Source organism: Danio rerio, chromosome 24 (genome assembly GCF_052040795.2).
Source record: "Danio rerio strain M-AB ecotype USA chromosome 24, GRCz13ab, whole genome shotgun sequence".
In the NCBI taxonomy this organism is placed as follows: Eukaryota; Metazoa; Chordata; class Actinopteri; order Cypriniformes; family Danionidae; genus Danio; species Danio rerio.
Window position 1 is genome coordinate 26,334,256 of NC_141044.1, and position 18,352 is coordinate 26,352,607.

An 18,352-nucleotide genomic window follows, 5' to 3' on the forward strand; every position below is an offset into this window, starting at 1 on the left:
TTATAAAACAGCAAATGAGGCAAAAAAATAAAAACATTTTTTATTGGTATTGAAAACGTAATAATGATTTCTTGTGTTTGGAACAACAGCATATATATGGCTACAAATATACAAATCATGTAATAAACTTACTACATAATCACTAAAGCTGTTAAATGAGTCTCTTTCTTGCATAGTTTCAGTAATTTGCTGTTTATGATAAGAGAAAACCTGCAAAACTAAGACGGTGAAAATCATTTTTTTTTTTATCTGTGACTAATCTAAACGCTACTGCATACAAGAAAAGCAGGTGATTGGTTACAAGACTCAGCATTAAAAAAAAGGTGTCATATCTGATAAAGTGTTCAACACTAAGGGCTCTATTTTAATGATCTAGGCGCAAAGTCTAAAGCTCATGGCACATAAGCATTAAGGGAGTGTACAAACTTTTGAGAAAGGAAAAATACACTTTGCACCACAGTGCATGGTCTAACAGGGTTGTGTTTATTCTCTTAATGATATATGGATGTGTTTTAAGCATAACGTGCATTAAACCAATCAGAGTCCCATCTCCCGTCATGTCATGGTGCATTTGCTATTTACATGGCTGACTTTGTAACGGGAAAAACTGAACGCTGCACTAGCCAGTTAAACAGACCATCTACAGCGAGGATATAGAACAAGCCTCCCTCATTCAGTCTCTTCACTTTCTCTTTACATTTACTCTTTACTCCTTTACTTTCCTGGATAAGGAAACAGTGTTATAAGCACTCCACTGAAAGAATTCATTAGGCTACATATAAAATTTTGTTTGTTATTCTTATGCCAGTTTTTAATAAATAATACTGGTAAAAATAATAACATTATACAAAAGCCAATTGTAATTTTGCAATTTGAAAATAATAATTTTTGTAATATTTTAATAGTTTTATTCTTTTTCATTTGTAAAGATATTTGCGTATTGCTGTACATCTTGTGTGTATTAAGCAATGTGTTTAAGGCGCACAACTAATGCGCTCTGCGCTAGACTTTAGACCTTCTTTCAGCTGGTCAATTTAGTTTCTCAAAATGGCAATGTGCCAACAATGCGCCTTAACACACCTCCTTCCTAGACCGGAACACCTATGAGTCCACAAAGCGGCGCAAATGGATTACTATTTAAACAATGTAGTACAAAGCGAGAAAAATAATGTTGTATTGGTCTGAAAATAGCAACAAATCACGCCGAACAAGTCTTGTACCTTATTCTGCCAGGTGTATGATAGGGCCCAACGTGTTTCATGACACTCCATTTTCACGTCACCATAAATAAAACAGCTATAATTGTTTTAAAACTGTGAATCATTTTTGCCACAAGCTCCGATTACAACTCTTGCTACAGTATTTAAGGATGTATAAATTTCCCAAAGTGATTAATAAAAAATGCTCTATATTTCAAGTCCTCAAGTTTTCTTTGCATGTTTATTAGCCCCTGCAGTAATGATCTCTGATTTACAAATCAATCATTCTTTTGAGTTGGATCTTCCCAATGAAGAAAAAGATCAAATTCAGAAAACCACAGTGAATGAGCAAGACTGAATTGCTCAGAAATCAGACGTCAATAAGAGTTCAACATATTGACCTTGGAGAAGACTGTGGCTGAATAAACCTTTGAATTTCAGCTTTATTCACATAACTAACTGGCTATTATATGGCTTTCTTAGTTTTTTAAATAAGATTTTCAAATGATAGAGAGCCACACAATAAGAATTTCATGCCACATTTTTGTCATTTTAGAGATTAAATTCCTAAGAGTGACAAGGATAGAATAAACATTATTAATAATAAAAAAAATATTTACTCATTCGTATTGGTCAGACGTCCTATTTCTCTCTTTCCTTCTCTCAGCCGGCATGGTGGCTAAGTGGTTAGCATTACTGCCACAGAGAATAAAGATCGTTGGTTTGAATCTCAGCTGGACTAGAAGGCCTTTCTGTGTGGAGTTTACATGTTCTCTCTGTGTTTGCAATGGTTTCTTCAGAGTGCTCCAGTTTCCCCCAGAGCCTAAAGATATGGAATATATGGTTAACTGGATAAACTGAATTGTCGAATGTGTGTGAATGAAAAAGGGTGTGGGTGTTTCCCAGCAATGAAGTTGGAAGGGAATTTAAGTCGAGCGATTAAGTCAGAAAAAAAAGCTATACTGCTAATAGCATGTAAAAACATGAATGAAGGTAATAATACAACTTACTAAAATGTATTGTGTCTCATGAAAACACTTTCAGGGTTTTAACTGCACAAATGTAGAGAAAACTACAATAACATAACTGGTAAATACTAATGTGCATCTGCTGATAAGTCTGACTTCTTCAAGAACAACTAGCTATGTACTAGGGTTGGGTTGATAGACGATGCCATCGCGAAAAATACACGAATATGTATTAGTTTTAAAATGACATTTTAGAACGAAAACGAACCACATCCATACCAACGTTTTATCTAGCATTTCTGAAATGCTCTCTGTCCACACTTTACTGCTGAAAACGCACATCACTCTGCATGCGCTGCAGCATATGCGCACATCTGGGCTCCAGGCAGTCAGCCAGTGCTTTGAGCACAAAACCCTAGAGAGCAGTGCACGTCCGACAGTTCATCAAGGATGTACCGTTGAATCGTGTCTCACTATAGTTGTTAATGTGATATTTAAATAATCTTGTCTCTATCTAACAACTCTTCTGTCTTTTAAATCTACGTATCACAGCATCAGTACATTGCTTCAATCTTTCACGTTCATGCTTGTACTTAGTAAGCTAATTTTAGTGAAAACTTCAGATATTGTTGGTTGGTTGTGCACTTTTTTTTACCAACCAAGTTTGTCTACGCCATTATAATGACACAGATCACTTTGCCTATTCATGTCCTATGGAAAAAGTGATGGACAGGTCATTTGTGTGAAACTTATCTTTATTTATTTATGATTTGGTTATAAGTAAAACAAAGCTACAAATAATTAATTTGTTATAAATTAATTATTCATAAATAATTAATTCACCGCCACCTACGATGACGATGCCATCGTTCATTCCATGTTTCACATCAGACATTGTGCAATGCCAAGTTGGTTGACATCGTCCAACCCTACTATGTACATTATCCCTTACTTATAATTAAATATCAGTGCCTGTCCATTCCATATTCCACATCAAAATCTAGAAACCCTATCCAGCAGGAACAACTTGATAATGAGAAATGATGACAAACTTACATTTTCTGAGAGACTAGGCCTTTAATTTCTCTTTAAAGTACAGCCATATGAACTGTCATTTTCAGCGTCTTCCAGATGACTTCGCCACCCTTACCATCAAGTGCATTAGAGGAGCAAACATGGACAAACTTGTTTTTTTAGGGCACAATACTCAGAGACAAGGGTCAAGATACAGCCATTAAAAGCAGGGTAATATTTTATGCATGATCCAGAGATGAAACTCTCTGCTATTATTTTGCTCTAATGCTTGGCTTTTTAGGTCAGCCAAGACTCCTTTAATGCAGTCAACAAACAAGAAGGAACACTGATGGATCTTGTGCACTTAAAAAAAAAATACTCACAAGGTATTACCAATTATACTGCACAAGCAACAAATTTACCTCGGCAAACAACCATGTTAAGGATTTCTCCACTATTCAATTTCATAAGGGAAAAAGATTAAGGTAAAACTAGCTTTGCTCAGTGCACCTTGCAATTCTAAGTAGATTAATGCTAACAACAAAATGGAAACTGAGGGGAAAATTAGCTGAGCCCAGTGTGTGTATGTGTGTGTGTGTGTGTGTGTGTGTCATCATATTTTTCTTTAAAAGCAAATGTATGTGTGGCGGCGTGTGAAGCTAATTAAGCAGAGAGACTGAGCCGCGGGACAGCTTGCTCGTTGAAGGTGCACGCTTGATATTATTGTTGAGTAAAGCAGGATGGGGCAGCCACACCGGCATGCATTGGGGGGAATTAAACTGCGAGAGAGAAACAATAAAAGCAGGCTGGAGGAGCGAGGCATGGAGCACTTGCTTAAAAGACTAAACGGAAGGGTGATCAGGAAGCTCAAGAGCCTCCCATTATGTGCTACAACTCAGACAGAAAATCTTACTGGCCACCGTGAAGAGACAATAACTGAAATTAAATTCCATACAGCCTCTCTCTTTGAGCCCCAGGAGGAATCGCTTGCTATATCAGTTGCTCTGAAAAGCCGGTGCTGCCTTTCACAAGCGTTCTGGTTTAATTATGTTTAACTGACTAAGAAGGTGCTTATCAAGCCCTTTTTATTTCTTCTTCCTATCATTGTTCTTCCAGACAGCATTACACGCAGTCAAAACAAAGACATTTGGAGATCGATTGCAATTATTAATTTCCTTTTGACCCGGGATATAAGAGGCATGACAGTTTCTTTCAGAATTAACATCTTTGCAGCTCCAAACAATGAATGGGGATTTTCTCACAAGTTGTACGGATAGCAGTCGCAGATGTAAAAGATTTGCGGTCTTTTTGTGAATAATACAGAAAGGTCTTCTTTTGACAGTCTGTAAATGAAGACACGCGACTCTTTTCAGACTGGAGTCAGTCAAAGCTCAAAAAAGAAAAGATGTCTTAATCATTAACAAGTAATTCTTGTAAATGTGAATGCAAACACGCAAACAAAACTCAAGAACAGTAATAATCCTGTAGATTTACAAAGGTAACGGCACAATATTTTCAAAACAATATATATATATATATATATATATATATATATATATATATATATATATATATATATATATATATATATATAATGTATACATATATATAATGTATACATGGATAAGTAAATAGATGGATTTACAGAAAAATATACAGATGGATGGCTGATACATGGTTGGATGAATGAATACTGAGGATGTGTAGTTGTGTAGAGGATGTGTAGTAGGATTTGTGGATGAAAGTAAATCCATATGGTGGCGAGAATGACGATTTCTTCTTCTATATGTTTTACGGTAGTCAACAACACACTTTTTGATGCGTAACAGCCACCTCTCGCTCTGGTCGGTGACGTCGCCAAACAATCATTAGGCTGACACGAGAAACTTGCTTGATTGAAAGATGACTGAGAAAGATACAGTTTACTTTAGTAAACGCTAAAGTATATTATGATAATTACTACTAGTTCATGATAGTTACTAATGATGCTAAATTATGTAGTGTAATTCATTAATGAAGAGTTGAAAATATGTAATACAATTTAATGCTTATTCATAAATATTCCCCTTTGCTATAAATTACTATAGTATTATAAATGCTTCATTGGAGCTTTTGTTTTTGCTGTTATATACTATAATTTGTTTCTGTTTGGCACAGCATAGTATTTGCAATAAATAACTGAACTAAACAACTATACCTCATATGATTCATTGACAGTTTTATTGATCACTTTTGCCAAGTAACTTTTAGCGTAGCTTGCTACATTCCCCAGGGGGTAGTTTTTAGTGTAGTTAAGCTACATTTTATATAGAGTATTTACATTTTTCAACTAGCTTGCTATTATCCACTATTTTCCTTTTACCTGCAGTCACTACTTTATTTCTTTCTTGTCTATAGTGATTTGCCAATGTAGAAAAATCAGTGCTTCGATTCCTTTCTAATCAATTCGCACACAGAAAGTAAATCGCATCATACTGAACAACCTCAAAGACATGGGCTCTTTATGAATGCAGTGTTTGGAAGCATTAAAAATGTCCAAGAAGATGTCCAAAAAAAAAGGATGTTGACTGTATTAAGACTGAACTCACCAAACAGCCTTAAACAATCATTAAATGGACAGAAATGAAGAATGGAAAAAAGGGCTGAATGGAGGAAGGGCTGAACAAGAAATGAAAAGAAGGACCGAATTAATGAAGAAAGGATCCAAGGAAAGACTGAACAAAGGAAGCAAGGACTGAAAAAATGAAGGAAGGATGGAAGGAAGGAAGGAAGGAAGGAAGGAACGTACAAATAAGCAAACAAACCTAATGAGGGAAGGAAAAAAGGAAGGAAGGAATGGATAGACAGACGGACAGACGCAACAGATTAGTGAACGAATGAATGAGTGAGTGAACGAATGACAGGAGGAACAAAGGATGCAATAAATGAATGAAGAAAAAAATTAACAAACAAATGACAAACAACAGAACAAACAAACGAAAAAAGGAAGGAATGGAGGAAGATAGCTGAATGCACTAAAGAATGTTACGTTTACACATCCCTGCACAAACTATATGAAAACGCATTAACTTTTCACAATGTAATACTCACTACTCTTCAGTACTTTTAAAAGGGCGAATAATTTGTAATAATTTTTAATAAAATCATCATTTGAGTAATATTTACAACAGATACTTTCACCCTACTGGCACTACACTTTTGGGCAAGTAATGGTCTGATTTTTCAGTACTCAAGTAAAAGTACCAAAAGTGTAGTGCAAGTAGAGTAATGGTACTTTTACTTGAGTATGATTTTTCAGTACTCTTTCCACCACTGGTCACCATGCTAATGACGCCATACACCCTCGATTTCTGGCTTGGTTTTATACAAAACAGGAAAACAACAAAGATTCTTTCATATGGTGTGTGTTGTATTTGACCACAGTGCAGCAAAATAACAGAAACATTTGCATTTAGTGTGATAAGTTCCCAACCTATGGCATAATAAAAGCTCCGCTGCTTTCATGCTGCATTTAACTCAATCCTCATCAGCAACTGCTTTAGCACTCTCATTTTGCTTCAACAGATTTTGGCCTTCCTCTGCTTCATACTATCATCAAAATACATTTTGAAAACTTTAGCTCATCAATGAATATAATTTCTACACAGTAGTCATGTGGGATCATGATCCCAAACTCATTTCAAACAACATCTTTGTTTGTTATGAATTAATTAAAAAAATATTTTTATGACCTTATGAGCCTGTTTTTCTTTAATTATGCTTAAGCCTGGTCATTATTAAATGCAATAAAATGACAGATTATACTTCTTTTTAATTCATTCATGATGATAAGTTTGACGATGATCATGGTTATGATGACGATAAACTCAAGTTTTAAATTCTTCACTGAGTGTGTGTGCTGTGTACTATGCTTTGAAAGGGCAGCAAAAATTACTGTTCTTAAGTATTCATTATAAAGATGAAAATTAAAAGGTGTTTTATGGGTGAGCGGACCGATCCTAAAGTATCAATACTTTTGATACTGGCAACGTATCAATAGGATCAATCTTTAAAGTAAGGTATCAATCCTTTTAATGTTTTTTCTTAATGAATGATCCCTGATTTGAATATCTTATTAATAGTAATTGGCCTAATGATATGCCGCATAATATACAACTATTTACCTAATGAGAACTGTAATATTCTTTCCCTTTATCTCCACTAATAGGTCACAGGCACACACTTTCAAAGCATAGTACACAGCACAGGTTTTAAAACTTGAGTTCATCGCCATCGCCATCATCCTCAAACTTATCATCATGATTGAATTAAAAAGAAGCATAATCTGTTATTTTATTGCATTTACTAATGACGAGGCTAATAGTTAAATAATTAAAGAAAAATAAGCTCATAAGGTCATAAAAATATATATTTTTTGTTTTTTGTTAATTAAACAGGGTGTGTTTTTTGTTATACATGTTAGTGACCTTATTCTTTATATATAAACAGTCTCATTCACTTCCATTGATTATCGTACATTAAAAATGGCTGGTTGTGCTGCTTGATGTTGCAAACTTGTTATATTATTCTACTTTTTATGTATAGTCAGAAACACATTTGTAGTAGTTGGGACTGTTTTCTGCTGTTCATTATTCCTAGTCAGTTCTCCTATATAGACAGCTGCTTCACAAGTAAAACATTCGCAGAAAAAGATCAATATAGCCTATTTTTGTTTAATTAATACTATTTTTTTCATTTTAATAAATGTTAAAAGGGATTGTATATTTTATTTAATAATAATACTGAAGCTGGGGCATAATGGTGGCGCAGCAGGAGTTTGCATGTCCTCCCTGTGCTGATGTGGGTTTCCTCTGTGTGCTCTGGTTTTCCACACAAGTCCAAAGACATGCACTATAGATATATATTTGTGTTAGGGTAGTAGTTCCCAATCTTTTTTGCCTGAGACCCCCTTTTTCCCCAGAAAATATTGTAAGGCCCCACCCCACATTTAATGATATTATCGCTCATATAAGTTTGCAGTAATGATGACAAAAAAGATTGTTTTCAAACAAATTGTGTGTTTATAACTATATCTAGATGTTTATGCACAAATAATAGCCTAATGTTTTCCAGAGATGGGTTGCAGCAGGAAGGGCATTCGCTGCATAAAACATGTGCTGCATAAGTTGGCGGTTCATTCCACTGTGGCGACCCCGGATTAATAAAAGGACTAAGCAGAAAACAAAATGGATGAATGAACGAATGAATAATACCCTAATGTTACATATAAAAGCAAAACATCAGTAGGCCATTTGTAACTGATAAATGTGAGCCTTTGGCCTTTAAATTGGCCCTATTTAAAATTCAATAACAAAAATTGCTATGCGACCATCAACCCGTTTTTTCAGGGGCTGACAAAACATTGCTGTCGCCCTGATACAAGTTTTATTGATGGAGAAAAGTACAAAGCACTGCAGTGTTTGGGTGTTCTGTGTTTGTCTGACTTAACTGAAAATTAGTCATACCGAAATGTGAATATTCCATACAAGCTGAAGCTGATTGCTCAATTCTTGTCACGTGACTCGCTGTGTGCTCGCGTCGCAGACTATGGTCGCAACCCAGGGTTCATTGGTGCGAGCGTGTCACACCGCTTGTGCGTGCAAGCCGCACACCTTCATTGGAATCAACAAACTTGTGCAAACTCTAGAAATACGCGATATGCCGCCGGTTGATCTTCTTGCACAGCCATGGTGAATTTACCTGATTTGTTGACAAGTGGGTTGCGAATCTATTCCTTGGCAGTTTGCGGGTCCTTCACTTGGCCTTTTTCCCTTAGCAAAGAAACTTTCTAATGACGCCTGTTTCTTACTTATTTTGCTGCTTGTGGGTCACCAAGGCGTAAGAAGAATAAGAGAGAAAGAGAGAACAAGCTAATTTTTCAAAATAAAAGATTTTTTTCAAAATAATAGATCGTTCAGACTCAGATATTAAATAAAACGGAAATAATGAATGATTTCTTGTGCGGTCTGGTACCAAATGATCCACGAAGCGGTGGTTGAGCTAGGGGATAAAATGAACTAACACAACATGATCATTCTAATTGTTCACTGCTAAGAATTTTTTTTTAAATATGACTCGACCCCCCACAAAGCTAGCTGAGGCCCCCTTGTGGACCGCGAACCCCCTGTTGGTAACCGCTGTGTTAGGGCATAATCACACTATGTACAGTTGCCTTAAACCAAGCCAAAGCCCGCTTGTCCCCCCTCCCGTCTCCCCCGACGGCCCGCACTGACATTACTGTTGGGTCTGGGCACGCTTACGTCATCGATGATGCGCTACTCAGTAAGCAATTTTGCACAGCACAATAGAGATTTCTTTAGTTATATTGTTTTAGTCATTTGGGATGCAGTGACACACCGTCAAAAATTTTGCTCAACAGATCCGGCACTTTTGACGCTCATACAGTAAATTATCATAAAGTCCTCATGCTGCAGGAATTAGGAGGTGAACCGTGCCTGAGCCTGATTCAGAGCACTCACAGTTCTCAAACAATCCAGGAAACGGGCCTGGGCACGGTTCGAATAGCATAGTATAAGTAGGCCCTCAATGAGTGTGTATGAATTTTTCCCAGTGATGGGTTGCAGCTGGAAAGGCATCCGCTGTGTGAAACATATACAAGATAAGTTGGTTGTTTCTTTTTGCTGTGGCGACCCCAGAATAAAAAAGGGACTAAGCCGAAAAGAAAATGAATTAATGAATGAATAAATAATACTGAAGCAGATAAAACAATATATAAAATCCCTATAAAATATTTCAGTGAAGTATTCATTTCAACGATACTTGTTTTGAAATACTTGGTATCGAATCAGAAAGAAAATAATGGGTATTGCCCATCCCCAGTGTCTTAATAATAACCAGGTCTTCTTGTAAATGCCAATAAATGAAGACATGCGACACCCTTTTGACACTCACGTCAGTCAAAGCATTAAAGGACAATAAAAATCCTGTGGATTTACAAAGGTGACACGCCACAGATGTCATTTCCTGAGCAAGCAACATACGCACCACATTTCCTAGACATGACAAAAAAAGCTAAATATAAATGTGTCTGTTTTAGTTATTCAAATAAATCAGAAGAGGCGGAAATTAAGAAAATAAAAAACATTAGCTGATTAAGAAAGGTTGGGGGGAACGGGGGGTCTAATTTAGTAGCAGGACTGAGTGTCCTGAGAAAGGTCTTGTTTGCGATTCGTCAATGCAGCTCTCAGCCTTTATGAAAAGCCATGCAATTTATGGTAATGAGCTTTTTGAAGGTTATGACCACAGTAAACTAATTTGTTAGAGGAATGGCAAAAGCTGGCACAAACACTACTCAATCATTAAAGCCTGTGTGGGGAAAAAAAACTATTAAAGTAATGGTCAACTACCCTGCAGAGAGAAAAAAAAAGGTGCACAACACAAGCCCACTATAAGCCCGCACTGATATATAACAGGGCCAAACATGGATGTCGCATCACACAAATTACTTCTCGGGACCATTTTGAACATTAATATGGGCAGAAAAGGAGTGGAAAAAGGCGTCAGATCCCAGACCAACGCCCAAAGCGGTGACGGAAAGAAAAATAACCAGGCTGACTAGTTGAAAATGGACCATCAAGGTTGCACCACTGACATCTTAGATTAATGCATGAATTTAGGTCAGCGGTGGCCCTTCCAATATATACTGACCTGGCCTGCCTCTGTCAGAAATAGTCAGGATTTTACATAATTCTTCACCTTCTTATTGGGCTTTCGAGACTATTGCATGGGTGGGGTGGAGGGGGATGAATCTGCCCTAAATGTGGCATCTGAGCACCAATAAAGAAGTAAAATCCCATGCTGATCATGGGGGAAAAAAACTAATACAGCATGAGGGAGCATGAATATTATAGGTGATGGTGTACGGTGTCAATCTTACTTTATATATTAACAAAGGTTTACAAGGCCATTCAATTATATGCAGTGTGTCCTTTATTGCTGATCTTGCAATGAATTTACAGTATACCTTATTATAGTTGACTGATGGCGTCTAAGCTAATAAATAATAAATAAAAATAATATAATACAAATTAATATAAATTATACTGACATCAAAATAAAAATAAATGCAATAAGTAAAACAATAATATGTAATAATAAAACAATTTTTCATGAAATAAATCATAACAATATTAAATTAAAACTATGGATTATAATAAAATGTAAGTAAAGATTTTATTTAATATGCGTGTTTAATTGTTTTTATAATAATAATAAATAAATAAATAAATAAATAAATAAATACAAGTTAATCAAAAAACACAACATGGACATTACACAAAATGGACAAACGGAAATATCTTTAAAATCTTATTACATCTTATTTCAATAAAAAATACATTTTAAAATATTTTAAAATACATTAAAAAAACAAATAACTGCAATAAAAAATGTTTTCTCTTTATTCATACACTATTATTTGTTTTTAATTAATAAAAATTTTGTAAAATCTTTCATTTATGAAAATTAGCAGCTAATTATAACCAAAAACTGAGGAACAAGACACAACCTGTCTGTCAATTATTTTAAATAATTAAGCTGTTTCAAATACTAAACCAAATGACTATTATTATGACCCACAAAGTAGAATAGGCACAAACTATATGTCAAATTAATAAAATAACATACTTTTATTAACAAACAAATAAAACAAAGAAACAAACAAATAATGAATAAATAAATAAACTATCTACTAATAGTCTTTCGAAATGACCGCCCATGGGATAGAACACTATATCTGCCTTAAATGTGGCATCCGAGAGCCAATAAAGACGTAAAATCCCATGCTGATGACAGATAAAAAAATTGATTGTGAATGGGGGCTTGGATGATGCAATAGCAGCCACAAGACAACAGTGCTGACAACACACACTAACTATTGGTTGAGTGAAGAGACAGTGATACAGCCAATTCGGTGGATGGGGATGATTGCGAGGCCATGATGGTTAAGGGCCAATGGAGGGATTTTGGCCAGGACACTAGGGTTACACTCCTACTCTTTTTGAAAAGTGCCATGGGATTTTTTTTAATGACCACAGAGAGTTAGAACCTCGGTTTAACATCTCATGCGAAAGATGGTGCTCACTGATAATATATTGTCCCCTTCACTATACTGGGGCATTAGGACCCACACAGACCGCAGGTTGAGTGACCACTGCTGGCCTCACTAACCCCACTTCCAACAGCACCCTAGTTTTTCCATGTGGTCTCCCATTAAGGCATTAAACAAGCTCAGCCCTGCTTAGCTTCAGTGAGTAACCAGTCATGGGCTGCAGGGTGATATGGCTATATGATGTGGCTGTATAGATAATAATAAATTGTAAGTCAAGAATTTATATAAAAATTATATATATATATATATATATATATATATATATATATATATATACACATATATATATATATATATATATATATATATATATATATATATATATATATATATATATATATATATATATATATATATATATATATATATTAATAATAATAATAAAAAAGTGTTTATTTGATTTTAACAATAAATAGATTCAGAAGTTAATCAAAATGTTCTTTAAAATTGTACAAAATGGACATTTAAAAATATCTTTAAATTTTCATAACATCTGATTTAAATAAAACTTACATTTTAAAATACATTAAATAAATAACTGCATAAGAATTTTTAAATCCTATTTCATAAATTATTATTTGTTTTTATTTAATATTAAATTTAGTAAAATCTTCAATTTATGAAAATCTTCGGTTTATTTTTACCATAAACTGAGGACCGGACGCAACCTGTCTGTCAATTAGATTAAATAATTTAGCTATTTTAAATACTAAATCAAATAAACATTATTATGAACTGCAAAGAGGAACAGGCACAAGCTATACGTCAAGTTAATAAAATACTATAAAATACTAATACTAATACTAACAAACAAATAAAACAAAGAAGCAAATAAATAAATACACTTCTAATAGTCTTTTGAAACCGTCGCCCATGGGATGGGACGTTATATCGGCCTTAAATGTGGCATCCGAGAGCCAATAAAGAAGTAAAATCCCATGGTGATTGCAGAGGAAAACAGATAACTAATGAAAGAGCAATAAGCCGTCGCTCAGTCTGATGCAATCACAACATATTGTTTGTGACCTTGCTTCAAGAAGGTCCTTAATAATTGCCAACACGGCTGTCTCGATAAAAATCAAAGATACCTCTATAATATGCCGTTATTTAAATCTCATTCAACCAAATACATCTTGCTAATCTCCCACTATTACAACGTGCAAAGATAGGTGATGGCATTCAACGCCATTCTGACCTGATATATTAACAAAGGTTTACAAGGGCATTCAACTACATATGTAGGTTTGCTCTTATTGCTGACCTTACATTGCACTTAGTATCCTGTACTTGAATAATGCTGTCTTGGCTCCTCAGTGCAATTTATTCTAACTAATGACCATCAAGAGCCCATAAATCAGCATTAGGTTCCTTTAAAGTGAGCTGGTGACTCGGGCAGAGCGCAGATAGAGACCGCCGCCTGATGCCTAACCTTGTATTGGCACCTCTATTGATTTTAATTAGTCTAATTAGTTCATTATTTCAAAAATCAAACAAAGCATTCATTACGCAGAGCTTTACCCCAGTGACATAGCATTACAGACGAATATGCTAATGAAGCTGATCAATTATCACTCAAAAGGAAGTCATTAACAACCAAATTAACATAACCTCTGATCGTGACCTGAGAGACCCTTCCCCGAGCAGCCAGTCATCACTCCTGCCGATGCTGCTTCACGGAGCTGGGTTTTATTGCGGCTGTTGCTCGGAGAGCTGCAATTAGTGCAAACAGCACAATAATGCATTGAGAATGCCAACATACTGATCTACTACCATTGCTTCATCTTCTTTGACCAATAGAGTGGAGGAACTATGATGTCAATTTGAATGCAAAAACCTGAAAGCGAGTAAGCATTTTAGCAGTTCCGGTTCCCTCGTCTCAAAGTCAATAGGTATTTTGAATGAGATTTCGGTTAGATTGCTTAAATAGGGTTCGTGGCTAACACAAAGTCAAGATACTTTCACTTTTTATTCTTCGACATAAAACACATCAGTTACATCCAACTTTATCAAGTTGCTAAATGGGACCACAGACGGTGTTAGAGACATTCATCGTAAAGCAGAACAAAATTCCGACGTAAAAAAACTATTCGAAAAGCACGTAGGTATATGTGTTTTTGAGCTTTTATTTGTTTATAATATATAGCGTGGATTATAATATAATAAACTGAGAGAGTAAATCATTATCATGGACGAAAAATAAGCTTGAAAGGTTGTCTGAAGCAGGGTGATGCTGATGTCACAGGCGAGCGTCCCGAAGGCATTATAATAGCCCAATGTTAGCTTTTCAATTCTTGCATTTGCATTTAAGATCTGAAAGTGCTAAAAGATGTATTTTCGTGTGAGGATCATCAAGTTGGACAAAATGTGTAAGTGTAATGAACAGTGTTTGAACACAGAGCTTATTATTTGCAATATCCAAAAAGCCTATAAGAATATCCTATAGGGATTTTATCGAGGGAACCAGTTTTATGCTAGCAGCCGATTATACAAGGTGACGTCGTAGTTCCTCCACTCTATTACAAAATGCAGGTCCTCTTACAGTTTTCAAGCTACAACCCCCAAACTCGAGTCAGGCCTTAAGAATGATCTAAGAATTTACATTTATATATTTTCTCACTGATCAGACTGGCTATTTTAGTGAAAAAGCCAATTGACATTCAATGAGGGGGTGAAAACTATTAAACTAACTCTTACAGAGTACTTACAACCAACAGTCGCCTTATAGCCTTTTAAGGGTCAGAGGGGGGCCAGTTGCCCTGTGCCAACAAGCTTGTTCTAAATTTGGAATCAATAAATAATGGAAAATTGCAAATTAAAAAAAAAAACTGCATGAGCTTTGTACTTAACCAGATCAGGCAGTTTTTTTTTTTTTTTTTGCAGTTATTTGACTCATTTTCTTTTTAATTAAGAGGTTTAAACACTGCAAACACTGCATTTTAGTGAGATTTTGTTTTTGCTGGATAAGCTTGTCAGATGGTCATACTTTTTGATGTACCAAAAACATTATCTAAAGGTTAAGAATAAAGAAATATGAAGAGGCTACTTTATGATATACCACTGGGGGGAAAAAATGCCATCTGGTAAAGTTTTAAATTTAAAACTGTGGCCTATTGTCATTTATTAGGTAAATAACAAACGTGCTAGCACATTCAACTTTCATTAGTCTCTGAATTTGTTCATTTAAATAATAAAAATAAATAAACATAATAATAATAACACATAGCTTCACATTTTTTCTAGCTTCTCTTGTAAAAAAGTACATTTGAAAGTCCATGAATAACAACAATAACAAGTAAGTATTATTATGGGCCTCTTTTGATGCTTCACAACTTTTTATTGATCATTTTTTTTCTTTCAAGAACAAGTTCCAAGATTTAAAATAAAAGTTACTTTTAAAATGATTTCTCTTTAACAACAATAGAGTGAAAGTTGACTTTACTTAAATCAGATTCCGCTTTTTCTTAAAGTGTTTTTAGATGGGCTATTCTGATAACTTATAATGGCATAAAAGTCAAAATAGAACAAATGAGCTCATGTATGGGATAAACACTGGACCTTTGTCAATTAAATGCACAGAGCAAGAAATTTGTGTAGCCAGTTCTTGGTGGAAAAACAGCAAACATTACTATGATATTAATATACCGTCTCTGAAGAATATCTAAATAGCTATGGCCTAAAGAATAAAACCAAAGCCATTTATAATAAGGGGACAATGCAACACAGCAGACGAGCACAAACCATGCCCCATATGTTGTCAGGTTCGTTCGTGTAATATTAATTGGTCAAAAAAGTGAAGAAGAAACACATGAGTCACCAGACAGTTACAACGGTGCTAATCAGTCAATTTTATTATGACCTGTAGTCTACAAAGACTGAACAATTTAGGGAATTTACTTGCCTATAGGTGTGTCTGTCATTGTTGAAAATAGGGTGTACATTACACAAATATTCTTGTTGTCCGCATTCATTAGATATTTGTTCAAAATTAGTGATTTAAAACGATCAGAGAAAGAAAGCGAGAAAGCTGACATTACAGAACATATATTTTTTAACGATAATAAGTAACACTACTATAACAATGTGTTTTGCTGTCTTGCTACATTTTTAATATTTGTATTGAAATGTTAAATATTAGATAAATGTATATTTTTATTTTAGCGTATTATTAAAAAGACTAACAACATCCTAGTAATGTGCTAAATATGTTGGCAATAGGTTTTCAACATACTAAGCAATGTACCAATGTGCTATAAGCTCCAGTGTTATTGCTACAACAATACTGATAAATCAAGCATAGAGGTAAGAGGTATTGGTTTTATATTTGCACGTTTGTTCATTTAGCAGCCTCTACATTGTTTACCATGCTACTTTGAATATTTGGTTTGAATTAGCATGTAAGTATGATAACATTAGCACTATATAATTTCATTACCCAATTTACTGTGAACATTGTTGTACTTTGATAGTCATTGTCTGCTAATATGAGTTCCCTATTTAGAATTTGCAAAGAATACTTTTCTGAAATTACATTAAGGAGAATGTCTGAATATCCAGACATAAAACTAACTGTACCTCTATAAATCAAGCTAGTAAGTACAGAAATATGCTAGCTATATGTTAGCATGTTAAAACAGCTAACAACATGCTAAAACATGTTAGCAAAGTAAAACATGTTAGAAACATTTAAACAATATTTTAAAACAAGGAAATAGCATTCTAGCAATGAGATAAAACATATAGTAGCAAGTTTTTAAACATGTTAAATAATGCTAACAACATGCTACAGCATAATAATGTGCTAAGGCATGGCTACAATATGTGCAAAACATGCAAGAAATATACTAACAACCTGCTAAGCCATGTTAGCAACATGCTAAAAGCATTTTAAAACAATATTGAACTATTTTTAACATTTAGGCTAGGTTTTTCCAGCCAGCATTTACAAAGTTTGCCTACTTTGCTATCCACTTGATTTCACAAACTCACCTCTTCAAGCCTCAGCTCCTTCTCTGGTCCTTCCTCCCCTGTGTTTATCATCCAGCAAAACACACTGACAAAAAGAAACTGAGTGTTATTATCCTCTAACACCACAATGGGGCTGCGCTGAAACAGTCACACAGACTCTTGTTACGACTGATGCTGCCCCATGGGCACAGCTGGCGCAGGGGCTGACTCGTCACGGCTAAAGGTACAGCAGCAGGATCTTGGCATGGGCACTCTGTACACAGGAGAGTACAGCAAACCTGTCAAAAACAAACCCCACACAGCAAAGGCGTTTTAGATGGGTGGTTCGCAAGACTTATGCATCAGGTAGAAGAAATTACATTAGATATCAAGACATCAAACAATTATGGGGACAAAACAGATTTACTTCATAAACACATCTGTCAAAGTAAATTCAATTGAATATGAATAATGATATTAATTAAAATATTTAAATACGAGTTTTTCCTTGTCATCTACACAATCAAATGCACTTGCCTTCTGTTTAATAATTGCTAAAAGACTTATAACACTGAACTGGAAAAATCCTTCTCCACCCAGTTATGTACATTGGATAAATGATCTGATACAGTTTATGCAAATAGAAAAGATTAGATATACACATTGCGGTAATACAAAGGTAATTCCAATTTTTTACAATATTTGGCGACGTTTCCTCTCACATTTAAAAAAATAAATAAATACATATGTGTATGTATATATGTGTATGTATGTGTACACACACGCACGCACGCATGCACGCACGCACGCACGCACGCACTCACGCACACACACACACACACAGACAGACATACATACATGTATATATATATATATATATATATATATATATATATATATATATATATATATATATATATATATATATATATATATATATATATTCATTTAAAGTCAGAATTATTAGCCCCCCTTCGAACTTTTTTTTTCTTTTTTAAATATTTCTAAAATTATGTTTTGTTTTTTCTCTGGAGAAAGTCTTGTTCGTTTTTATATAT

At 34.8% G+C, this 18,352-nt stretch overlaps 1 protein-coding gene across 7 annotated transcripts in view; it reads right to left on the reverse strand.

The window, feature by feature from the left end:
• Positions 1-17,611, reverse strand: part of LOC147831059 (uncharacterized) — a 185,456-nt gene extending 167,845 nt beyond the window's left edge. For 3 of the 7 annotated variants that reach the window (XR_015524991.1, XR_015524989.1, XM_087309543.1), the window contains exon 1: positions 17,337-17,604. The gene's annotated coding sequence lies outside the window, so the exon portion shown is untranslated. Of the gene's footprint in view, positions 1-1,819; positions 2,023-17,336 lie in introns of all 7 variants that reach the window. The other 4 variants (XR_015524992.1, XM_087309544.1, XR_015524993.1 and 1 more) reach the window with 3 other exon arrangements.
• Positions 17,612-18,352: the final 741 nt, after the last annotated feature.